Below are 26,431 nucleotides of genomic sequence, written 5' to 3'. Positions count from 1 at the left end.
CAGCCGGGGTTTCACGTGTGTTTTGTGGGTGTTTGTTTCCGTGTTTGTATTCGTGCCACACGGGACTGTTGTCGGTTGTACTCATTTTTGTTATTTTGTGTCATGTTAGTGTTCAGTTTCGTTTTAATAAATGATCATGAGCACTACCCACTCTGCGTGTTGGTCCGATCCATGCTCCTCCTCGTCTGAGGAGGAGAACGACTATGACGACCGTTACAGAAACACCCACCAAAAAAGGATCAAGCAGAGTGGGAACAGACAGCAGCAGAGACCGGGGACACAGGACTCGTGGACTTGGGAGGAGATCCTGGACGGCAAAGGAAACTGGGCTCAGCCAGGGGAATATCGCCGTCCCAAGGCGGAGTTGGAGGCAGCGAAGGCAGAGAGGCGCTGGTATGAGGAGGCAGCGCGGCGACGCGGTTGGGAGCCGGGTAGGAGACCTGAGCCAACTCCCCGTGCTTACCGTGGAGTGAGAGGGCGTCGTACTGGTCAGACACCGTGTTATGCGGTAAAGCGCACGGTGTCCCCAGTACGCGTGCTTAGTCCAGTGCGGGCTATTCCACCTTGGCTATTCCACCTATTCCACCACCGCACTGGTCGAGCTAGGTTGGGCATCGAGCCGGGTGTCATGAAGCCGGCCCAACGCATCTGGCCTCCAGTGCGTCTCCTCGGGCCAGCGTACATGGCACCAGCCTTACAAATGGTGTCCCCGGTTTGCCAGCATAGCCCAGTGCGGGTTTTTCCACCTCGCCGCACTGGCAGGGCTACGGGGACCATTTAACCTGGTAAGGTTGGGCAGGCTCGGTGCTCAAGAGCGCGTGCCCTCCTTCACGGCCCGGTTTTTCCGGTGCCACCTCCATGTAACAGTCCTCCGGTGGCAGCCCCCCGCACCAGGCTGTCTCTCCGTCTTCTCTCTCCAGTTGCTCCCACCTGTCCAGCGCTGTCAGAGCCTTCCTCCTCTCCAGCGCAGCCAGTGTCTGAACTGACCGCCTGCCCAGCGCCGTCAGAGCTGACCGCCTGCCCAGCGCCGTCAGAGCTGACCGCCTTCCTCAGCGCCGTCAGAGCTGTCCGCCTGCCCAGCGCCGTCAGCCTGCCCAGCGCCGTCAGCCTGCCCAGCGCCGTCAGAGCCGACCGCCTGCACAGCGCCGTCAGAGCCGACCGCCTGCACAGCGCCGACCGCCTGCACAGCGCCGTCAGAGCCGTCCGCCTGCACAGCGCCGTCCGCCTGCACAGCGCCGTCAGAGCCGTCCGTCTGTCCCGAGCCGTCCGTCTGTCCCGAGCCGTCCGTCTGTCCCGAGCCGCCAGAGCCGTCCGTCTGTCCCGAGCCGCCAGAGCCGTCCGTCTGTCCCGAGCCGCCAGAGCCGTCCGTCTGTCCCGAGCCGCCAGAGCCGTCCGTCTGTCCCGAGCCGCCAGAGCCGTCCGTCTGTCCCGAGCCGCCAGAGCCGTCCGTCTGTCCCGAGCCGCCAGAGCCGTCCGTCTGTCCCGAGCCGCCAGAGCCGTCCGTCTGTCCCGAGCCGCCAGAGCCGTCCGTCTGTCCCGAGCCGCCAGAGCCGTCCGTCTGTCCCGAGCCGCCAGAGCCGTCCGTCTGTCCCGAGCCGCCAGAGCCGTCCGTCTGTCCCGAGCCGGCAGAGCCGTCCGTCTGTCCCGAGCCGGCAGAGCCGTCCGTCTGTCCCGAGCCGGCAGAGCCGTCCACCAGACAGGAGCAGCCAGAGCCGTCCACCAGACAGGAGCAGCCAGAGCCGTCCAGCCAGGACCAGCCAGAGCCGTCCAGCCAGGATCCGCCAGAGCCAGCCAGCCAGGATCCGCCAGAGCCAGGATCCGTCCCTCAGTCCGGTGCTGCCCCTCAGTCCGGTGCTGCCCCTCAGTCCGGTGCTGCCCCTCAGTCCGGTGCTGCCCCTCAGTCCGGTGCTGCCCCTCAGTCCGGTGCTGCCCTTAATCTAGTGGGGTTAATTTGGAGTAGGCTACAGAAGAGGGGATTGACTATGGTGGGGTGGGGACCACGACCAGCGCCAGAGCTGCCACCGTGGACAGACGCCCACCCAGACCCTCCCCTAGAGTTTATGCTGGTGCGCCCAGAGTTCGCACCTTAAGGGCGGGGGTTATGTCACGTTCCTGACCTGTTTTCTTTTGTCTTGTATTTATTTAGTTGGTCAGGGCGTGAGTTGGGTGGGTTTGTCTTTGTGTGATTTTCTATGTTGGGATTTTGTGTTCGGCCTGGTATGATTCTCAATCAGAGGCAGCTGTCAATCGTTGTCCCTGATTAAGAATCATAGTAAGGCAGCCGGGGTTTCACGTGTGTTTTGTGGGTGTTTGTTTCCGTGTTTGTATTCGTGCCACACGGGACTGTTGTCGGCTGTACTAATTTTTGTTATTTTGTTTCGTGTTAGTGTTCAGTTTCGTTTTAATAAATGATCATGAGCACTACCCACTCTGCGTGTTGGTCCGATCCATGCTCCTCCTCGTCTGAGGAGGAGAACAACTATGACGACCGTTACAACAGAAGACAGAGTATGCAGTTAAAACTGGAACCTCTAGAAAGGACACAGAGATGGAGGCGAAGAGATAAATCTGCTTGTATGTTTAGACTGCAGCCATCGATTAGAATGCAACTCTTAACTGTCCCAGCCTAATTCAGTTAGTGGTTTAGAGGCAACAATGACATGCTGCATCTCCGTCTCTCTCTCTGTCTGTAAGTGAGCGGTCTGTGATTTGGGTGGCTCTGATAAACACGTGATCTTAACACCCTGCCTGTGACTCCTTTGGGAAGGCAGCAGCACACTACGGTAATGAAGTCCTCTGGGTAATGAAAGCCTGTGTCAGTGTCTCACAGTCACTAGACCACAATAATGAATATACAATCAGACTTCATAGAACAGACCAGGCTCTGTTTGAGTATTGTTTGTTTAATTTGAAGGATGAAACACACAGTTAGAAGGACAATACAGGGTGGGAGTGGGATGGGGGTTATTAAGAAATTCTACAACTGCATCATCTATGTAACTCAACTCTGGATTAGGGCTGGGCGATATGGACCAAATATCATACCACAATATTTTTTTAAATGTTTGACAGTATGGTGGTATTTCATAGTATTTTAAGTTTCTGAATATTAAGTTAATGTTTTATAAGTAGTGAATGACCCTAGAATGGCAACAAATTAATTCTAAGTGATTATATTTGGCTTTCTTCGTTCTGATGGTTTTATACTCACCCAATCTAGGACAAAAAAACAACAGTGAAGTAGTCCAATTTGTAGAACTTTGCATTTATTTAGCACTGTATCGAAATACCTGGATCCATATCGGTATACACGATATATCGCCTAACCCTTCTCTGGATAGCTTAATTTGCAATGCCTTCTTTACATAGAAGTGAAAAGATGGGCTATGTTGTGCCTTGGATCCAGAGAGCCCCACTCAGCAGTCTAGTGGTCTCAGTGGTATTGCTGACTATAGGAGGTCTTTGTGCCGGGTCAGTTTACAGGCTTTACTTCTCTGAGGAATAACAATGTCAGCAGGCGAGGTGCGCCCTTTCCATTTTAACTACCTTTAACATATTGTACTCAATGTATTCTGTATACAGTAGGGACAGTCAAAGAGGACTATAGTCCATAATTGTTCCATGTAGCTCAGCATTTTACAAGCATTGACTAGGTATTTGTATAGACGGTTAAAATACTGTATATCCTAAACTTAGCCCAGGATGACAGAAGCAACCAGCATGGGAAGTGTGTAAGGGTGTACAAATGAATTTGCTGAAAATAACTACATCTTTTTCCAACACAACTCCCAATAAACCACTAATCCCTCCTAGTAAACCCACTGTGCATCTGTGTGTGTCTGTGTGTGAGAGAAACAGGGAAAGGAAATAGAAGTGTCTGTGTGTGAGTGTATGGTTCATCATGTGTATGGTATGGCTGTGACGATACCAGTATTGTGATATTTATTCCATGGCAAAAATGAAAACACAAACCAGACTAATCTTGGTATATTAAAAACTGTCTGAATGTAAAATATTATGTGCTATTGCTTGGAAAATAAATATATGTGACTGGATGACAACATAATAATGTTTGTTTCCAACATTAAGGCTGTTTTCCTAAAGAACTTAAATCTTCTTTGTGTTTTGTTTCCTTGCCACGGTACTGCGAGTATTGCAGTACTGGTATCGTCCCGGCCCTAGTGCATGGTATGTGTGTGTAGAGACACACGGACAGTAAATGAGAGTGTGTGATTCAGCTTGGGTTTTGTTCTGTGTTATTTTTAAACTGCTGTAATGAGAGTTATATAACTGGCCTAATCTAGTGGAGGCAGGCAGGCAGGCTGAGGCTGGGTCTTGCTGCTCTCTGACCTGCTGCAGCTGAAATGTCAGGAGGAGGGGGATGGAATGGACTGGCTGCGATGAGATGACGAGCACCCATGCTGCTAGTCATACACGTCCATCATATCACACACACAAGTCTACCAGTGCTTTGTCTGCTAAACATCTCCATTTCTAATCCTATACTTGGAATGCTGCAACAACCCCTTGTAATAGGATATATCTTAAAGGGGATATATCATCATTTCTCTCTGCGAAATTATGTAAAAGCAGAGACTGGCCAAGATGAAAGAAGAGACTGCGTGGGTTAGGAAAAGATTGTGTGATTGTGTGAATTTGGAAGGAAAATCATTGATATGTCTAGAAAGGATAGGTAGGTAGAGATTAGGTTACATAGCCTTCAGTATTAAGACCTGGGGTGGTGGTTCATCTGGTGAGAGGGCTATCTATCAAAAAGAGGATTAGTTCTCCTGGGCTTTCAAGTAGTTATCTAGGACCTACATCCTGACTGTCTTCTGTACTTGTGAAGAGCAACACATTTCCACACACTGCTAGCAGATGGAGTGTGAAAATATACTGGGGAAAAAATAAAACGCAACATGTGAAGTGTTGGTCCAATGTTTTATAAGCCGAAATAAAAGATTGCAGAAATGTTCCATACGCACAAAAGTGTATTTCTCTCAAATGTGCATACATGTGTTTACATCCCTATTAGTGACCATTTCTCCTTTGCCAAGATAATCCATCCACCTGACCTGTGTGGCATATCAAGAAGCTGATAAAAACCGCATGATCATTACACAGGTGCACCTTGTGCTAGGGACAATAAAAGGCCACCGTGAAATGTGCAGTTTTGTCACACAACGCCACAGATGTCTCAAGTTTTGAGGGAAAGTGCAATTGGCATGCTGACTGCAGGAATGTCCACAAGAACTGTTGCCAGATAATGTAATGTTCCTTTCTCTGCCATAAGCCACATCCAACATCGTTTTAGAGATTTTGTCAGTACGTCCAAACGTCCTCAAAACTGCAGACCACGTGTGACCACACCAGCCCAGGACCTCCACATCCGGCTTATTTACCTGCGGGATCATCTGAGACCGGGAAATCCATAGATTAGAGCCTAATGAATGCATTTCAATTGACTGATTTCCTTACATGAACTCAGTAAAATCGTTGAAATTGTTGTATGTTGCGCTTATATTTTGTTCAGTATAGGTGACCCCCATGTTAAAGCCTGTCCCCACTGCAGATCATATACCTGGTTTAATACCACACATGAAAAATCCCACTCATTCAACCAACTTTAGGCTAACTTTGGACTGTGTGTGATTGTGTGTATGTGTACACAAACATATGTAATGCATGCTGAGTGAGCACAAGCTTTGATAGAGTGTGCATGCTGACAGTATGTGCAGCATGTGTCAGTGAACATACACTGCACCAGTCAAATGTTTGGAAACACATACTCATTTCAGGGTTTTTCTTTATTTTTACTATTTTCTACATTGTAGAATAATAGTGAAGACATCAAAACTAGGAAACAACACATGGAATCATGTAGTAACGAAAAAAGTGTTAAACAAATTAAAATATAATTTATATTTTATATTCTTCAAAGTAACCACCCTTTGCACACTCTTGGCATTCTGTCGACCAGTCTTGAAGAAGTTCCCACATACGCTGAGCACTTGTTGGCTGCTTTTCAGTCTGCGGTCCAACTCATCCCAAACCATCTCAATTGGGTTGAGGTCAGGTGATTGTAAAGGCCAGGTCATCTGATGCAGCACTCCATCACTCTCCTTCTTGGTCAAATAGCCCTTACACAGCTTGGAGGTGTGTTGGGTCATTGTCCTGCTGAAAAACAAATGATAGTCCCACTAAGTGCAAACAAGACGGGATGGCGTATCGCTGCAGAAGGCTGTGGTAGCCATAATGGTTAAGTGTGCCTTTAATTCTAAATAAGCCAGTGTCACCAGCAAAGCACCCCCACACTATCACACCTACTCCTCCATTCTTCACGGTGGGAAACACACATGCAGAGATCATCCGTTCATCTACTCTGCGTCTCACAAAGACACGGCGGTTGGAACCAAAAATCAGACCAAAGGACAGATTTCCACCGGTTTAATGTCCATTGCACGTGTTTCTTGGCCCAAGCAAGTCTCTTCTTATTGGTGTCCTTTAGTAGTGGTTTCTTTGCAGCAATTCGACCATGAAAGCCTGATTCACACACTCTCCTCTGAACAGTTGATGTTGAGATGTGTCTGTTACTTGTGAAGCATTTATTTGGGCTGCAAGTTCTGAGGCTGGTAACTAATGAACTTATCCTGAGATGAACTTGTAACTCTAATGACCTTCATGTCTTAAAGTAATGATGGACTGTCAATTTCTCTTTGCCTATTTTAACTGTTCTTGCCATAATATGGACTTGGTCTTTTACCAAATAGGGCTATATTCTGTATACCACCCCTACCTTGTCACAACACAACTGATTGGCTCAAACGCATTAAGAAGGAAAGAAATTCTACAAATTAACTTTTAACAAGGCACACCTGTTAATTGAAATGCATTCCATGTGACTACCTCATGATCTGGTTGAGAGAATGCCAAGAGTGTGCGATGCTGTCATCAAGGCAAAGGGTGGCTACTTTGAAGAATCTCAAATATAAAATATATTTTGATTTGTTTAACACTTTTTCGGTTACTACTTGATTCTATATGTGTGATTTAATAGTTTTGATGTCTTCACTACTATTCTACAATGGTGAAAATAGTAAAAATAAAGAAAAACCCTGGAATGAATAGGTGTCCACAGTTTGACTGGTACTGCATGTGCGCTCCATAAGATAATTGAAAGGAGTAGGGATAAACATCCTGTTGGTTTCATGTTAGCAGGTGTTCTTGATATCACATGATTCAGTCAATTCACTCTCACACACACACACACACACACACACACACACACACACACACACACACACACACACACACACACACACACACACACACACACACACACACACACACACACACACACACACACACACACACACACACACACACACAGAGAGAGATCAAGAACAGAACACTACAGCAGGTGCACAACTAATCTTAGCTTAGGTGACATTTTAAAGTTCGATTTTTTTGTGTGTCAACGGTAATGTTGAACCCAAAGAAACAAGCACCCCTGACTATTCTCTGACCATGAAAACAGCCTGTTCCAAAAGCTAATCAGTATAGATAGAGAGCTGCCAGTATCATAACTGACAATACAGAACAATCCACCTAATGACAGTCTAGCAGACAGGAGAATGTGGGGGAAAATAAATGAAGGGGGCAGTGCACACACACACACACATTCACTCAAACAAACAATTATGTCATCCAAGCAGTCTGGCATGGACTTGTTCACTTCCAGATCACCTCAGTCTTCCAGGAAAGGTATTTGGGTTTCCACTAGGGCTGTGGTGGTCATTAACATTTTGTCAGCCGGTTATTGTCATGGAAATGACTGTACGAGCAACACTCACTACCGAGTTCCAAACAGTCTCTGGAAGCAACGTCAACACAATAACTGTTCATCGGGAGCTTTATGAAATGGGTTTCCATGGCCGAGCAGCCGCACACAAGCCTAAGACCACCATGCGCAATGCCAAGCGTCAGTTGGAGTGGTGTAACACGCTTCACCATCTGGAAGTCTGACGGATGAATCTGAGTTTGGCGGATGCCAGGAGAACGCTACCTGCCCGAATGCATAGTGCCAACTGTAAAATTTGGTGGAGGAGGAATAATGATCTGGGGCTGTTTTCACAGTTCGGGCTAGGACCCTTAGTTCTAGTGAAGGGAAATTTTAATCCTACAGCATACAATGATATTCTAGACTATTCTGTGATTCCAAAAGTTTTTGTGGCAAAAGTTTGGGGAAGCCCCTTTCCTGTTCCAGCATGACAATGCACCTAAAACAAAGCAAGGTCCAAACAGCAATGGTTTGTTGAGATTGGTGTGGAAGAACTTGACTGGCCTGCGCAGAGCCCTGACCTCAACCCCATCGAACACCTTCGGGATGAATTGGAACGCTGACTGCGAGCCAGTGCTAATCGCCCAACATCAGTGCCCGACCTCACTAATGCTCTTGTGGTGAATGGGAGCAAGTCCCCGCAGCAATGTTACAACATCTAGTGGAAAGCCTTCCCAGAAGAGTGGAGGCTGTTATAGCAGCAAAAGGGGGACCAACTCCATACTAATGCCCATGAGTTTGGAATGAGATGGTCGACGAGCAGGTGTCCACATTATTTTGGTGTATATAGGCCTATGCGAATGCATAAGCTCATTTGCTTACGGGTGTTTTGAATGAATCACCTTCGAAAGTGTTGTCCATTTCGCTATGTTTGTCTTTGAAACAACATCCACAATGACCATATTTTAGACCCAGTTTCAACCTGTTGTTGAACCTCTTCATTCAAATTGATCAATCGCAGTGAGGTGAGTTTTAAAAGCACCGTACTGTTTTGTGTTTGTTGTGATTTTGGATTTAATTTGCATGCAGAATTGTTAGAGGGACAATAGAGCCCTGAGTGCCAGGCCATTAGCAACCTGACAGTAGTTAGCGATTGGGTACTAAACGCATGTCCAGGGTGCATAAGAGGAGATTACGTCACTCAATGGTCAAGTGTAATTTGACTGCGGTCATGACTCATGACTGCCAGTGTGGTGGTATTACGATCACCCCAACAGCCCTAGTTTCCACAACAGCATAAATATCACTGTCAGACTGACAAGTCAGGCCACATGTTAGAGCAGTGTTGGCAGTGTGTGCCATGCATGGACATTTGGTTGTCATAGCTCATGAGATGTGAAGAATGACCTTCCAGCCCTCAGTAGCCTCCCCCTCCAAACTCCAACCACACACACACACCTCAATCCTATTCTGTCCTCCCAGGGCCGATCAATAAGCAGAGGCTTAGACAGAAGATGGCCTTCACTCCATATCTTACTGAGGAGAGAAAACAAGGCTGTCATTGTGTTTGGTGGAGGTCTGTCATGCTGCCGTGGAACTAAGCCTGTGGATCAGCCTCTAGTCTACTCCATTACATATCAACACACAGCAGAGGTTATCTATGGTTGAGCACTGCTTACTATACAAAGTGTTGAGCAAGTCTTTGATACCACAGTAGCAAGATAAGTGTGCACCGAGTGTACAAAACATTGTCTCTTTTCATGAAAGAGTGACTAGGTGAATCCAGGCGAAAGCTACATTCCCTTATTGAAGTCATCTGTTAAATTCACTTCAGCCAGTGCAGATGAAGGGGAGGAGACAGGTTAAGGAAGGATTTTTATGCCTTGAGACATTATGTATGTGTGCCATTCAGAAGGTGAATGGGCAAGACAAAATATTTAACTGCCTTTGAACGTGGTATGGTAGTAGGTGCAAGGCGCACTGGTTTGAGTGTCAAGAACGACAACGCTGCTGAGTTTTTTACTCTCAACAGTTTCTTGTGTGTATCAAGAATGGTCCACCACCCAAAGGACATCCAGCCAACCTGACAACTGTGGGAATTAAGGGAGTCAACGTGGGCCAGCATCCCTGTGGAACGTTTCCGACACCTTGTACTGTAAAGTCCATGCGCAGACGAATTGAGGCTGTTCCCGAGGGCAAAGTGAGGCGCAACTCAATATTAGGAAGGTGTTCCTAAAGTTTGGTATACTCAGTGTATGTACATGACTCCAAACTGGAATGTTATATTCACAAATCTTATTTTCTGTTTCTCCAGAATTTTGTTGTGCTTTTATCATGTTTAAGTTGGAAGCACCAGTGCTACCAATGAAACATTTTAATTTAGAGCATGAGTGTATGTAAGAACTAGCTTCAGTACAATACATCTGTACAGTTTTTACATTTCTACTACAGTGAGAACAGTGATGGTAATATACATTTGCTGAATGTATAACTGGCCTGAGGCGATATTGGTACTTGTATCACTTTGTCCTTGTTCAATCAAAACTAATTTCACAGGCAAATGAATTCACTGAGAATACTACCTCTTACACATTCCTGATACTGATGTTGAGCGTGTTATTGTAAAGCTAGACGGTGTTAGTGTTCAGAGTGCTTTAGAAGGGGCCTCGTGGCTGAGTATGCAGTACATTGGTCCTCGTGAGATAACGTTACACAACGACAGGCCTATTCAGTGGTAGTTATTTCCCTGCTAGACAGGCTGATTGTATTATATAGTCTAGTCTGCTCCCCCTTTTCATGTCCCTCTGTCTCTTCCATTTCCCCCCTTCCCTTTATCTGTGCCGCTCTCTGTATTTGCCATTTTCCTATTTTCATTCCCCATCCCTCTTCTATGTCTCTCCTGTTATATTAATTATTTCCATACAGTGATTGCATTTGACAGAACTTACAGTCAGGTCCAGAATTATTGGCACCCTTGATAAAGATGCACAAAAAAGACTGGATAAAATAAATGCAAATACTGAGCTATATTGTCGGTGGGAAAAAAACAGGGAAATGTAATTATTTTATTCTAATACAATTGCTCAGAAAATGTATTTTGTTTAACAAGTAAAATATATATAAAAAGATGGGGTCAAAATTATTGGCGGCCCTGTTTTCAATACCTTTTCAAATTCTATCTTATTAGTGTCACGTCTCCTCCTCTGCAGTGCAGGGGGTGGTTCCTCCTGCAGGCAGAGGAGGGTCGTTAGTGATTGGAGTCACCTGGGCTCATGGTATTTATAAACTGTTTCACTAATCACCTCTCTCTCTCTGCTCCTCCAGGTATGCTCATGATTTGTTTGTTCCTTTGTAGTTTTGCATAGTTTTCACTCAGTCATATTCACACACACAGATTCACGCATCCATGCACTTTACATACACCTTACATTATAATACTTCCACACCTCATTCCTTTTTCTTAGTTTAAGTTAATAGTTTTGTTTAATAATAAAGAACACTTTTAATTGGCCTATACCTGTTGTTCGTGTCCCCTCATTTTTGTCACAGGCTATGAGCCGGCTTGTGACATTAGTCAAACACATATTTAGCAGATGTTATTTCAGGTGTAGCGAAATGCTTGTGTTCCTAGCTCCAACAGAGCAGTTGTTTCTAACATTTCACAACAATAAACACAAATCTAAAGTAAAAGAATGGAATTAAGAAATACATAAATATCAGGACGAGCAATGTCGGAGTGACATTGACTAAAATACAGTAGAATAGAATATACTATATACATATGAAATGAGTAAGGCAGTACAGTATGTACACATTATTAAAGTGACCAGTGATTCCATGTCTATGTATATAGGGCAGCAGCCTCTAAGGTGCAGGGTTGAGTAACCGGGAGGTAGCCGGCTAGTGATGGCTATTTAACAGTCTTGATGGCGTTGAGATAGAAGCCATTTTCAGTATCTCTGTTCCAACTTTGATGCACCTGTACTGACCTTGACTTCTGGATGGTAGCGGAGTAAACAAACTGTGGCTTGGGTGGATGATGTCCTTGATGATCTTTTAGGCCTTCCTGTGACATTGGGTGCCGCAGGTGTCCTGGAGGACAGGCAGTGGGGCCCCAGTGATGCTCTCCAGTGGGGCCCCACTGGAGAGCCCTGGGGTTGCGAGCGGTGAAGTGCCATATCAGTCAGTAATACAGCCAAACAGAATGCTCCCAATTGTGCATCTGTAAAAGTTTGGGGCCAAGCCAAATTTCTTCAGCCTCCTGAGGTTGAAGAGGCGCTTTTGCGCCTTCTTCACCACACTGTCTGTGTGGGTGGACCAATTCAGATTGTCGGTGATGTGTACGCAGAGGAGCTGGAAACTTTTCACCTTCTCCACTGCGGTCCCGTCGATGTGGATAGGGGCATGCTCTCTCTGCTGTCTTCTGAAGTCCACGATCAGCTCCTTTTGTTTTTTTGACGTTGAGGGAGATGTTATTTTCCTGGCACCGCTCTGCCAGGGCCCTCACCTCCTTCCTGTAGGCTGTCTCATCATTGTTAGTAATCAGGCCTACTACTGCGACGCCTGCAAACTTAAGGATTGAATTGGAGGTCTGCGTTGCCACACAGTGATGGGTGAACAGGGTGTACAGGAGAGGCCTGAGCACACACCCTTGTGGGGCCCCTGTGTTGAGGATCAGCGAAGTGGAGGTGTTTCCTACCTTCACCACCTGGGGGGGCGGCCCATCAGGAAGTCCAAGACCCAGTTGCACAGGGCGGGGTTTAGACACAGAACCCCAACCTTAATGATGAGCTTTGAGGGTACTATGGTGTTGAAGACTGAGCTATAGTCAAAGAACAGCATTCTTACATAGGTATTCCTCTTGTCCAGATGGGATAGGGCAGTGTGCAGTGTGATGGCGATTGCACTCTCTGTGGATATATTGGGACGGTATGCAAATTGAAGTGGGTCTAGGGTGTCAGGTAGAGGTTATATGATCCTTGACTAGCCTCTCAAAGCACTTCATGATGACAGAAGTGAGTGCTAAAGGGCAATAGTCATTGAGTTCAGTTACCTTTGCTTTCATGGTTACAGGAACAATGGTGGACATATTGGAGCAAGTGGGGACAGCAGACTGGGATAGGGAGAGATTGAACATGTCCGTAAACACTCCAGCTAGCTGGTCTCCACATGCTCTGAGGACGTGGCTAGGGATGCTGTCTGGCCCGGCAACCTTGCGAGGGTTAACACGCTTAAATGTCTTACTCACGTCAGCTTCTGAGAATGAGAGCCCACAGTCCTTGGTAGCAGGCCACGTCGGTGGCACTGTGTTATCCTCAAAGCGGGCAAAGAAGGTGTTTAGCTTGTCCGGAAGCAAGACGTCAGAGTCTACGACGTGGATGGTTTTCCCTTTGTAATCTGTGATTGCCTGTAGACCCTGCCACGTCACATGTTTGAGCGGTTGAATTGTGACTCCACTTTGTCTCTGTAGTGACGTTTTGCCTATTTGATTGCCTTATGGAGGGAATAACTACACTGTTTGCATTCAACCATTTTCCTAGTCACCTTGCCATGGTTAAATGCGGTGGTTCACGCTTTCAGTTTTGCGCAAATGCTGCCGTCTAAACAAGGTTTATGGTTTAGGTAGGTTTTAATAGTCACAGTGGGAACAACTTCACCCATACACTTCCTGATGAACTCAGTCACCGTGTCTGTGTATATGTCTATGTTATTCTCAGAGGCTAACCAGAACATATCCCAGTCCACGTGATCAAAAGAATCTTGAAGAATGGATTCCGATTGGTCAGACCAGCTTGGAATATACCTTAGCACAGGTACTTCCTGTTTGAGTTTCTGCCTATAGGAAGGGAGGACCAAAATCGAGACGTGATCTGATTTGGCGAAGGGAGGACAGGGGAGGGCAGTGATGCGGTAGCACAAAAAAGGGCTTTGATGACACTTCCTCCACGGGATCCACCCACACCTCTACCAATGGCTCCGACCCTGGAGTGGGAGCCAAACAACTGGTTTGATGAGATACCTCATGTCCAAGCACCACTCCCAGAGGAGGAAGAAGGCGAGTCATCAACCAAACAGGAGGAAACCAGACCAGTAGTAGAACTTGATTGGGTTTAACTTGATGCAAGACTTAGGTTTAGATGACACATAGACACTGTCACTAGCAATAATTTCATAGTGACATTTCACGCTGACACTGTCAGCTTGCCACATCCTGTCGCAGTATCAAAATGTAATGCAGCGCTAAGGCTGACCTGGTCCCGAGAAAGAGTATATAAGAAGCATGCCTTCATTGGAGAGGCATGATAGTGCTACTTGACTTATCACTCACAGACTGTTCGTGATACTTCAAACTATCATCAACCTAAAAGGTAATATCTGACTTTCATACTCTAGAACAATTGTATCTTTTGACTGCTGATTCTTGGACGAGACATACTGAGAAAACTACCCTATACACCCCTATTGCTTAATACACCCCCCCCCCCCCTAACCGGAGTTGATAAATAGCATCAGTGGTGTTACAAAGGGTCTTGATCTCGAAAGCAGTCTCTCAACTAATCAGTTAAAAATAGTCATCGTACAACTTCTAGTAGGAGAAACAGATACTGAGTGATTGGCTAAACCGAAAGCAGTCTCTCAACTAATCAGTTAAAAATAGTCATCGTACAACTTCTAGTAGGGGAAACAAATACTGAGTGATTGGACAAACCTATAGAGAAATTGTGAGTTGAAGAACATACTCTTTGGGAACCAACCAGGTCAACCTACGCTAAGGTAATTAACCACTTGTTGTAATACATAGATAAGGCATTAAGAGTTTAAGTGTTTTGATGATTATTGGTGTTATAGATTAAGGACGTAAAGAAACTGTAATGATGTGTATAACTGTGTGAATTGCAAACATTGAATAAAAAGTAGAAACTAGACCCAAAGTCCTAGGGGAGAGAACACCTCTGACACTCCCGAGTTGGGGACAAAAGTCTAGTTTCTACACAAAAGACAATTTAAGGGATTGGACAGCCAACTCATTTATATTGTAAAAGCAAAATTACTCTGTATTAATATTCAAGCAGTATTAACCGACGGCTATAGGCATTAAATCGTAGAGGAAAGCGTGTGTCTAAATACAAGAGTATAAAAGGTAAAGGTAAAACAAGTAAGAGGTACTCTAAGTCTGATTGATATTATCTAAGATCCCGAAACAATAAAGGCAATTCTCCGAACTAAGGGCAGGAATAAACAAACCAGGTCAGTCCGGCGGACCTATGAATCATCTGTTTGCCGGATGATATAAGAACTCGAGTGATACGACTTGCGTCACCTATATGGTCAACTCAAAATCCCCTACCGCGACAGCAGTGATCGAGTGTTTTAGTAGCTTGAGTACTACAGTCAATGTGTTGAACTTCGGTAGCGTTTTGCTCCAATTTGCTTTGTTAAAATCCCCAGCTACAATAAATGTGGCCTCAGGATGTGGCTTCCAGTTTGCACAAAGTCCTGTGTAGCTCCTTAATATTCCCTCAAATGTTTTATGAGATAGGAGAACACATTGTGAGGGATCTTAGACCATTCCTCCATACAGAATCCATCCAGAACCTCAATATCCTTCGTCTGCACTTATGGACTGCCATCTTCAATTCAAACCATAGGTTTTCAATGGATTTCAAGTCCAAAGACTGATGGTCATTGATTTTTATTTTTTATTTTTCTGGTCAATTAACCATTTCTTTGTGGATTTTGATGTGTGCTTGTGGTAATTGTTTTGCTGTAAGAACCACTCGTGGCCAGGTTCAGCCTCCTGGCAGAGGCAACCAGGTTTTTGGCTAAAGAGCTTTATTTTCATGTCATCCAACCATAGCACCAGCTCCAATCCAAGTGGCAATGCCGTATAGCAAACTCCAGAAGCCTCATTTTTCAATAATGCGTAGGCACAAATCTGTGCATAAACCATGCGTGGGATCATTTCCACACAAGGTGTGAGATTTATCAATAGGAACGTTTGCTTGAGAGTGTGCATGAATTTACGCATAGCCATGACCATGTGTACACACAGTATCACGTGGTGGAATAAGGGAACTGCTTGTCAAGCTTGGAATGGGGAAAATATATGTTAAAAATGTGTGATATTGTGACAGTAAAAACTAAATCATTTTTTCAATTTCATTGTATTACAATTGTGAATTCATGCGACATATCTTGACAGGCTATATCATAATTTGACCACATCAGTGCATTTGTTACGATAATTAATATAGCATACAATGATTTGTTTAATTAGAGGCATGTGATAAAATAAAACCATTGTTGAAATAGTATAAAAGACAGATAACGGGAAATCGAATAAGAGATGGCTGATCTTGTTCTGTTGGAAGATTTGACACAGCTGCATGTCGCAGAGAGCGGCATTCTTTGCAGAAAGTACAGATTGTTTTTTTGGGAACGATATCTGATGAGCCAATCTTATAGGAATTTTGCGAGGATTTCATGCCTACTTTAGAAAAACAAATACGTTTTATTCCGGTGCACATCCAAGTGCTATAATCCTTCATGTTTGGCAACAAGCACATTTCAGCAGGAGCTTGCCAATCAGCATCTCACAGCCCTCGATGAGACAATGTTTTGGATGCAATCATCAGCAAAACGAACTGTAACGTACCAATTCCATACACCATCACACAACAGGTTTAAGTCAAGAGGGGATCCTTTGCCATCAATGGATTCCCAAATACGAACGGAGCAATAAACGGCACCCACAAAGCCCCATCCCAAAAACGAGTTCAACTATGTGAACAAAAAAGGCTTCCACTCTGAATGCGAAGGTGACAGTTTATGTGATGCCCAAAAGACGCTGTTGAATGTGGTGGCAGAGTGGAACGCACAACTTGTTCATTCTGCAGAACAGCAATGTTGGCCTACACGAGGGAGCTGTTGAGGATAGATGGATTATTGGTGAGTGTTGTTTACTCATTTGAAGTATATTTCCCATTGCTAAAGCATCTTCAATTGTGCTAATGGTCTTTTCTTTGTAGCTGTGTTTTTATTTTTACTGGTCAAAGCACAACTTAGTGAGCCAAATAAAACCTGGTTGTATACAATCTGACAATAGCACCTCTATTTCAGCCTCGGAAAAGTACATTTTCGTTGCTTTTTTGGTTGCGCAATTATATTTCATGGTAAGGCATTGTATATTACCCACATATGGGGTAACCATATATGGCAAATCAGGGGATGTTCAAAATGTAAATAACCAAGGTCGTGCACAAACACTGAGGCTGAGAACTGGTATTTAAATAATTATCTCCTACCCGTGTGTGTACGACACAGGTAGCATTGTTTCATAAATCACACTTCTATGCATACAAACATTCTACATTTCGTTCATCAGTAGTATTCTAAAATAGTTTCTACGCAATATTGATAAAAGAGAGCTCTTTGGCCATGCATACCAGTGCTTGGTTTAGCGTCGAAATAAGGATACATAAGCAGAAAAGAACCACAAAAAAATACAGTGGTGGATCTATGATGTTATGGGGCTATTTTGCGTCCACTGGTCCTGGTACTCTTGTTGAGGACAACAGCATTCAGGTCAATCCCCCTCCCAGTCCAAGGATCACATTGTGATGGCGGTGTCTAATAATACCCTGGCTGCCCTAAGGGAAGATGCTGCCACTCAGCAGGATCTCAAGTAGAAAAAACACACTGCTGTCCCCACAAGCAGGCCATAGCAGAGAAAGGCGATTTTCACCACTGAGGGACAAGCCACTCTCTTTTGCCCCTTATTCAAAATTGACTAAATTATGAATCATCTGGAAAAGATTAAGAAAATGGGCAAAAATACTTATGCTAACATTTGACCTGTAGAAGATAAACAGGACGTAGCTAGCTAAACAGAGACAGCAAGTGTGGGTGTAGCACCCTTGTTCCCTGAGCACTATGTAAATTACGAAAAACTCCCACTGACGCCAGATGGTAGAGTATGAGTGAGAACAATCATTCCTTCCAGGTGCCAGAACTTGCTGATGAGCAAAGAAACGGTACTAGTAGTGTGTCATCGTCTGTGTTGATGACAGGTGAGAGGAGAACGGAGCAGTGAGCAGAACAACCTTCCCCTGAGGCTCTGACCTAGAAAAAGACCCTGTAGAAAGTAACACACACTGACTGCACCAGCACCGATCACGGGACACATTCTCAGAGCTACCTAACATTCCACACATCTGCGATTGCCACTTAACATGCCACAGCACCAGTGCAGTTAAAGCAGAGCACAGTTGATGACTGATGGTTGAGTAGGGTAGGACCTCGACAAGTGAAATGCAATCTGCCTCACTCCTGACTGAACTCATCCCTTGATGAAGAGGACATATTCACTATCACTAGCTGCTGTGTGTACCACCACCAGTGGTCCGTTGTAGCTTAGTTGGTAGAGCATGGTGCTCGTAACACCTGAGTAGTGGATTTGAATCCCGGGACTACCCATACGTAAAATGTATGCACGCATGACTAAGTCGCTTTGGATGAAAGTGTCTGCTAAATTACATATACTGTATTCAGACCCCTTTACTTTTTCCACATTCTGTTACAGTACAGCCTTATTCAAAAATGTATTAAATTGCCCCCCTCCCCCATCATAAATACACACACCATGACCCATAATGACAAAGCAAAAACAGTTTTGATTTTTTTGCTAATTTATGAACATTTTCAAACGGAAATATGACATTTACATAAGTATTCAGACCCGTCACTCAGTACGTTGTTATCGTGACGTTATGACATTGTTGAAGCACTTTTGGCAGCAATTACATCCGAGTCTTTTTGGGTTTGATGCCACATGGATTGAACAGCTGTATTTGGGGTGTTTCTCCCATTCTTCTCTGCAGATCCTCTCAAGTTCTGTCAGGTTGGATGGGAAGTGTCGCTGCACAGCTATTTTAAGGTCTCTCCAGACATGTTCGATCGGGTTCAAGTCCGGGCTCTGGCCGGGCTCTCAAGGACATTCAGAGACTTTTACTGAAGCCACTCCTGCATTGTCTTGGCTGTGTGCTTAGGGTCGTTGTCAAGTTGGAAGGTGAACCATAGCTCCAGTCTGAGGTCCTGAACACGCCGTAGCAGGTTTTCATTAAGGATATTTGTACTTTGCTCTGTTCATCTTTCCCTCGATCCTGACTAGTCTCCCAGTCCCTGCCGTTGAAAAACACCCTACAATATGATGCTGCCACCACCCTGCTTCAACGTAGGAATGGTTCCAGGTTTCATCCAGACGTGATGCTTGGCGTTCAGGCCGAAGAGTTCAATCTTGGTTTCATTAGAACAGAGAATCTTGTTCCTCGTGGTCTGAGAGTCCTTTGGGTGCCTTTTGGCAAACTCCAAGAGGGCTGTCATGTGCCTTTTACTGAGGAGTGGCTTCCGTCTGGCCACTCTACCATAAAGGCCCGATTGGTGGAGTGCTGAAGAGATGGTGTCCTTCTGGAAGTTTCTCCCATCGTCACAGAGGAACTCTTGAGCTCTGTCAGAGTGACCATCGGGTTCTTGGTCATCTCCTGCCAAGGCCCTTCTCTCCCGATTGCTCTGTTTGGCCGGGCAGCCAGCTCTAGGAAGAGTCTTGGTGGTTCCAAACTTCTTCCATTTAAGAATGATTGAGGCCACTGTCTTCTTGGGGACCTTCAATAAAGCAGAAATTTGTTGGTACCCTTCCCCAGATCTGTGCCTCGACACAAGCCTGTCTCGGAGCTCTACGGACAATTCCTTCAACCTCATGGCTTGGTTTTGATCTGACATGCACGGTCAACTGTGGGACCGTATATAGACAGGTGTGTGCCTTTCCAAATCAGGTCCAATCAATTGAATTTAACACAGGTGGACTCCAATCAAGATGTAGAAACATCTCAAGGATGAACAATGGAAACTGGATGCACATGAGCTCAATATCAAGTCTCATTTCAAACGGTCGGTATACTTACAATTGAAGTCGGAAGTTTACATACACTTAGGTTGGAATCATTAAAACTAGTTTTTCAACCACTCCACAAATTTCTTGTTGACAAACTATAGTGTTGGCAAGTCGGTTAGGATATCTACTTTGTGCATGACACAAGTAATTTTTCCAACAACTGTTTACAGACAGATTAATTCACTGTATCACAATTCCAGTGGGATATAAGTTTACAAACACCAAGTTGACTGTGCCTTTAAACAGCTTGGAAAATTCCAGAAAATAATGCCATGGCTTTAGAAGCTTCTGATAGGCTAATTGACATCATTTGAGTCAATTGGAGGTGTACCTGTGGATGTATTTCAAGGCCTACCTTCAAACTCAGTGCCTCTTTGCTTGACATCATGGGAACATCAAAAGAAATCAGCAAAGACCTCAGAAACAAAATTGTAGACCTCCACAAGTCTAGTTCATCCTTGGGAGCAATTTCCAAACGCCTGAAGGTACCACGTTCATCTGTACAAACAATAGTACACAAGTATAAACACCATGGGACCATGCAGCCGTCATACCGCTCAGGAAGGAGAAGCGTTCTGTCTCCTAGAGATGAACGTACTTTGGTGCGAAAAGTGCAAATCAATCCCAGAACAACAGCAAAGGACCTTGTGAAGATGCTGGAGGAAACAGGTACAAAAGTATCTATATCCACAGTAAAATGAGCCCTATATCGACATAACCTGAAAGGCCGCTCAGCAAGGAAGAAGCCACTGTTCCAAAACCACCATAAAAAAGCCAGACTATGGTTTGCAACTGCACATGGGGACAAAGATGGTACTTTTTGGAGAAATGTCCTCTGGTCTGATGAAGCAAAAATAGAACTGTTTGGCCATAATGACCATTGTTATGTTTGGAGGAAAAAGGGGGGGGCTTGCAAGCCGAAGAACAACATCCCAACCGTGAAGCACAACATCATGTTGTGGGGGTGCTTTGCTGCAGGAGGGACTGGTGCACTTCACAAAATAGATGGCATCATGAAAATTATCTGGATATATTGAAGCAACATCTCAAGACATCAGTCAGGAAGTTAAAGCTTGGTCGCAAATAGGTCTTCCAAATGGACAATGACCCCAAGCATACTTCCAAAGTTGTGGCAAAATGGCTTAAGTATAACAAAGTCAAGGTATTGGAGTGGCCATCACAAAGCCCTGACCTCAATCCTATTGAAAATCTGTGGGCAGAACTGAAAAAGCATGTGCAAGCAAGGAGGCCTACAAACCTGACTCAGTTACACCAGCTCTGTCAGGAGGAATGGGCCAAAATTCACCCAACTTATTGTGGGAAGCTTGTGGAAGGCTACCCGAAACATTTGACCCAAGTTAAACAATTTAAAGGCAATGCTACCAAATACTAATTGAGTGTATGTAAACCCACTGGGAATGTGATGAAAGAAATGAAAGCTGAAATAAATCATTCTCTCTACTATTATTCTGACATTTCACATTCTTAAAATAAAGTGGTGATCCTAACTGACCAAAGACAGGGAATTTTTAAAAGGATTAAATGTCAGGAACTTTAAAAACCTGAGTTTAAATGTATTTGGCTTCCGACTTCAACTGTATGTTTTCATGTCTTTATTAAACACACTGTGTAAACATTCACAGTGCAGGGTGGGAAAAGTATGTGAACCCTTGGATTTAATAACTGGTTGACCCTCCTTTGGCAGCAATAACCTCGACCAAACGTTTTCTGTCGTTGCGGATCAGAAATGCACAGGGTCAGGAGGAATTTTGGACCCATCCTCTTTACAAAACTGTTTCAGTTACACTATATTCTTGGGATGTCTGGTGTGAACCACTCTTGAAGTCATGCTACAGCATCTCAATCGGGTTGAGGTCAGGACTGACTGGGCCACTCCAGAAGGCATATTTTTCTTCCGACTTCAACTGTATAATTGTTGGTGTGCTATTAGTTTAAGCAGACTGTGTTTGTCTATTGCTGTGACCTAGATGAAGATCGAATGGTATGACCAATTTATGCAGAAATCCAGGTATTAACAAAGGGTTCACATACTTTTTCTTGCCACTGTATATTGGCAACTACGTAAAAATAGCTTACATAAAGCCAACAATTAAAAACATTGCAGCCTGCAGGTAGAAAATGTCCTGATAAAAATAAATATCCTATAAATCACATTGGCTACACATGGCCTGTCTGCAACGAACTTGAAACATTATATCAACTATTAACTTGAGTACCGGCAGCTCAAATGTTCTACTACTTGAGCTCCTGTTCCTCTTATAGAATATTAGCTCAAAACTATTGTGGAGCTCCTGTACCTATATATAAACAGTACCAGCACCCAAAATGAGTACCGGAAACTATTTCAGTCAAAGTCAAACACTAATATGAAGTAATCAGGTAGGCCTATTTTATGACATTGGATCAGAGCATGACATTTTTTCCTTTCCCGCTGAGTGGTTATCAAGAGGGAGACAGCTGGAAAGATTTTCCAAATACACAAAAGAACTATTGTAATTCTCAATGAATGTGAAGACAAATGTTGTCTGCTTGCTGTTTGAGGTGAAGAAAACATTACTTTGAGAAGCTCCACAGGTCATTAGTGGTGGTGCATTAAACCAATCAGAAATACTCACAGATCCCCAAATGGGCACATTTAAATGCCTACATCTGCGCGCAGGCCAGGTAGCATATAGGCCTACTTCTATGCGTGCGTGTCCTTACTCAACATTGATAGAAGCGCTCCAAACAAAAGAATGACTAAATTGACAAAACTCGTAAATGGAATGAAATAAACAAAAACCTGTTTCTCACAAATGTAGCATAAGTTGTGCACTCTGCAAACAACGTGTCCACTCGAACAATGAGAACGGGAAGACTAGAACAATAATATTGAATGCATTAAAAGAAATTAACGTAACAAACAAAGTAACAAACATTGTATATTATAAACTATAGGAATGAACAGTAAATGTACTACTGATGATATATGTAATGGGGAATTATAATCAAACGCAAACAATTCACACAATGAAGTTATGAAACAATGAATGTGCACAAATTGACGGGAGAGAGCACATTCTGGTGAGGGAAGTGTATTATGCATCTGGGCGCATGGTCAATCCGATGACTGCATTGGTCATGCAGCATTTACTGTGACATGGCCTCAGCAGAAGTCAGGGCATTCATACCTCTTGCAGTGCAGAGCTGTTGTCAAGCAATTGTGATCCGATTCAGAAAACTAGGCATATGTCGCAAGTCAGGACTTCACAGGAGATATGTTTGAACGTTAAAAAAAACATTTTATCAAATTGCGTTTTTTGGGGAGAAATGCATTCTCGAGCATGTGAACTTTCATGTGCCTTAATATCAAACTTGTACGCCACCTGTAAATACGAATAAAATTGTTAAATTACGAGTCTAGTTGGTTTAGCCACAAAAAACGTGAGCAACCTTCCCACTAGACATGATTGGCTGAGATAATGAGTGGGCTGGACATGCCGAGAGATGAGTTTGGATTGGTCTACCATATATTACGCATCTGTCTATTGGAGCTGGTCAGTATGTCTAGGTAATCGTGTCTAACGCGGCTTTTAAAAAATGTATTGTGTAGTAAAACTGTATAAACCTAATGTCAAGTTAAAATGCACCGTTAGCTAGCTAATGTTAGCTGGCTTGTTAGCTAGCGTTATGTGTATGCTCTCAATTTCTGGAGGAACGAGTTTTGAAATCAGTGGAATTTGAGTATGATAGCTAAGGAGATGGAGAAAACACCAGTCGTGTATGGCAAGATAGTCTAGCTAGCTACATTTTCAGATATTACACAATTCTAATTTTGACATTAAGTGGTTTCACTTCAAGTGTACCGTTATGTGTATGATCTTATCTCAGATATATTTGCTTGACTAGTTTAAGCCATAGAGCCTTGTTGGTTAGCTACATGCAGATTCATGCAGGGTAGTAACGTCATTATGGTCCATTGTTCAGCTAGCTACGTGTCATGACAAAAGACTCCACCCTAATTTTGACAAAGTATTTAACGTTACGTCATGCGTTGGGATTCATTGTTTACCGAGCTAGCTATCTAGCTACATTTCTTAAAATACTCTCGTCTTAGTGTGCCAGAATGCAGAATAACTGATGCATTCTTTAACCCTCAACACCCGTTGAATATGTCCGGTGTCAGTAAATGCTGGCAACAAAGCGTAAATCAATTGTTGCCAGCAGCGCTGTTACAGTCACCAACGCTCTGAATAACATGAAAACTGCCTAACCAGCTCTGCTAGGGTGAGTAAAATGGTCAGAGTGGGGTGTTCTCTCATTATGTGTCTGTAAGTAGCTAGCAAATGTTAGCCAGTTAGCTTGGGTGCTTGACTGTCGTTGTGAGATCAGAGCTTTCGGAACAACCGTACTTATTGGCCATAGCATCCAGTGTGTGCTCTGAACGCAAAACGCTCGGAACGAACAGACAATCTGAAATAGAGGTCGACTGATTATGATTTTTCAACGCCAATACCGATTATTGGAGGACCAAAAAAAGCTGGTACCGATTAAATTGGCCGATTTTTTTAAATGTATTTGTAATAATGACAATTACAACAAAACTGAATGAACACTTATTTTAACTTAATATAATACATCAATAAAAATCTATTTATCCTCTAATAAATAATGAAACATGTTCAATTTGGTTTAAATAATGCAAAATCAAAGTGCTGGAGAAAAAAGTAAAAGTGCAATATGTGCCATGTAAAAAAGCTAACGTTTAAGTTCCTTGCTCAGAACATATGAAAGCTGGTGGTTCCTTTTAACATGAGACTTCAATATTCCAAGGTAAGAGGTTTTAGGTTATAGTTAATATAGTATTTATAGGACTATTTCTCTCTATACCATTTGTATTTCATATACCTTTGACTATTGGATGTTCTTATAGGCACTTTAGTATTGCCAGTGTAACAGTATAGCTTCCGTCCCTCTCCTTGCCCATACCTGGGCTCGAACCAGGAACACATCAACAACAGCCACCCTCGAAGCATCGTTAGCCATCGCTCCACAAAATCCACGGCCCTTGCAGAGCAAGGGGAACAACTACTCCAAGTCTCAGAGCGAGTGACGTTTGAAACGCTATTAGCGCGCACCCCACTAACTTGCTAGCCATTTCACATTGGTTACACCAGCCTAATCTCGTGAGTTGATAGGCTTGAAGTCAAAAACAGCTGAATGCTTGAAGCACAGGGAAGAGCTGCTGGAAAAACGCACGAAAGTGCTGTTTGAATGAATGCTTACGAGCATACTGCTGCCTACCACAGCTCAGTCAGACTGCCCTATCAAATATCAAATCATAGACTTAATTATAGCATAATAACACACAGAAATACGAGCCTTAGGTCATTAATATGGTAAAATACGGAAACTATCATTTCGAAAACAAAACTTTTATTATTTCAATGAAATACGGAACCGTTCGGTATTTTATATAACGGGTGGCATCCCTAAGTCTAAATATTCCTGTTACATTGCACAACCTTCAATGTTATGTCAGAATTACGTAAAATTCTGGCAAATTAGTTCGCAACGAGCCAGGCTGCCCAAACTGTTGCATATACCCTGACTCTGAATGCAATGAACGCAAGAGAAGTGACACAATTTCACCTGGTTAATATTGCCTGCTAACCTGGATTTCTTTAAGCTAAATATGCAGGTTTAAAAATACACTGCTCACAAAAATAAAGGGAACACTTAAACAACACAATGTAACTCCAAGTCAATCACACTTCTTTGAAATCAAACTGTCCACTTAGGAAGCAACACTGATTGACAATACATTTCACATGCTGTTGTGCAAATGGAATAGACAAAAGGTGGAAATTATAGGCAATTAGCAAGACACCCCCCAAAACAGGAGTGATTCTGCAGGTGGTGACCACATACCACTTCTCAGTTCCTATGCTTCCTGGCTGATGTTTTGGTCACTTTTGAATGCTGGCGGTGCTCTCACTCTAGTGGTAGCATGAGACGGAGTCTACAACCCACACAAGTGGCTCAGGTAGTGCAGTTCATCCAGGATGGCACATCAATGCGAACTGTGGCAAAAAGGTTTGCTGTGTCTGTCAGCGTAGTGTCCAGAGCAAGCAGGCGCTACCAGGAGACAGGCCAGTACATCAGGAGACGTGGAGGAGGCCGTAGGAGGGCAACAACCCAGCAGCAGGACCGCTACCTCCGCCTTTGTGCAAGGAGGTGCACTGCCAGAGCCCTGCAAAATGACCTCCAGCAGGCCACAAATGTGCATGTGTCAGCATATGGTCTCACAAGGGGTCTGATGATCTCATCTCGGTACCTAATGGCAGTCAGGCTACCTCTGGCGAGCACATGGAGGGCTGTGCGGCCCCACAAAGAAATGCCACCCCACACCATGACTGACCCATCGCCAAACCGGTCATGCTGGAGGATGTTGCAGGCAGCAGAACGTTCTCCACGGCGTCTCCAGACTCTGTCACATGTGCTAATGTGCTCAGTGTGAACCTGCTTTCATCTGTGAAGAGCACAGGGCGCCAGTGGCGAATTTGCCAATCTTGGTGTTCTCTGGCAAATGCCAAACGTCCTGCACGGTGTTGGGCTGTAAGCACAACCCCCACCGGTGGACGTCGGGCCCTCATACCACCCTCATGGAGTCTGTTTCTGACCGTTTGAGCAGACACATG

General features: G+C 44.2%; 1 protein-coding gene across 11 annotated transcripts in view; it reads right to left on the bottom strand.

Annotated features, from left to right (window-relative positions):
• Window positions 1-26,431, bottom strand: part of LOC129853338 (nuclear receptor corepressor 2-like) — a 191,610-nt gene that overhangs the window by 75,745 nt on the left and 89,434 nt on the right. The window lies entirely within an intron of this gene.

Source organism: Salvelinus fontinalis, chromosome 4, assembly GCF_029448725.1.
Source record: "Salvelinus fontinalis isolate EN_2023a chromosome 4, ASM2944872v1, whole genome shotgun sequence".
In the NCBI taxonomy this organism is placed as follows: Eukaryota; Metazoa; Chordata; class Actinopteri; order Salmoniformes; family Salmonidae; genus Salvelinus; species Salvelinus fontinalis.
This window is presented reverse-complemented; position numbering and strand designations above follow the sequence as displayed.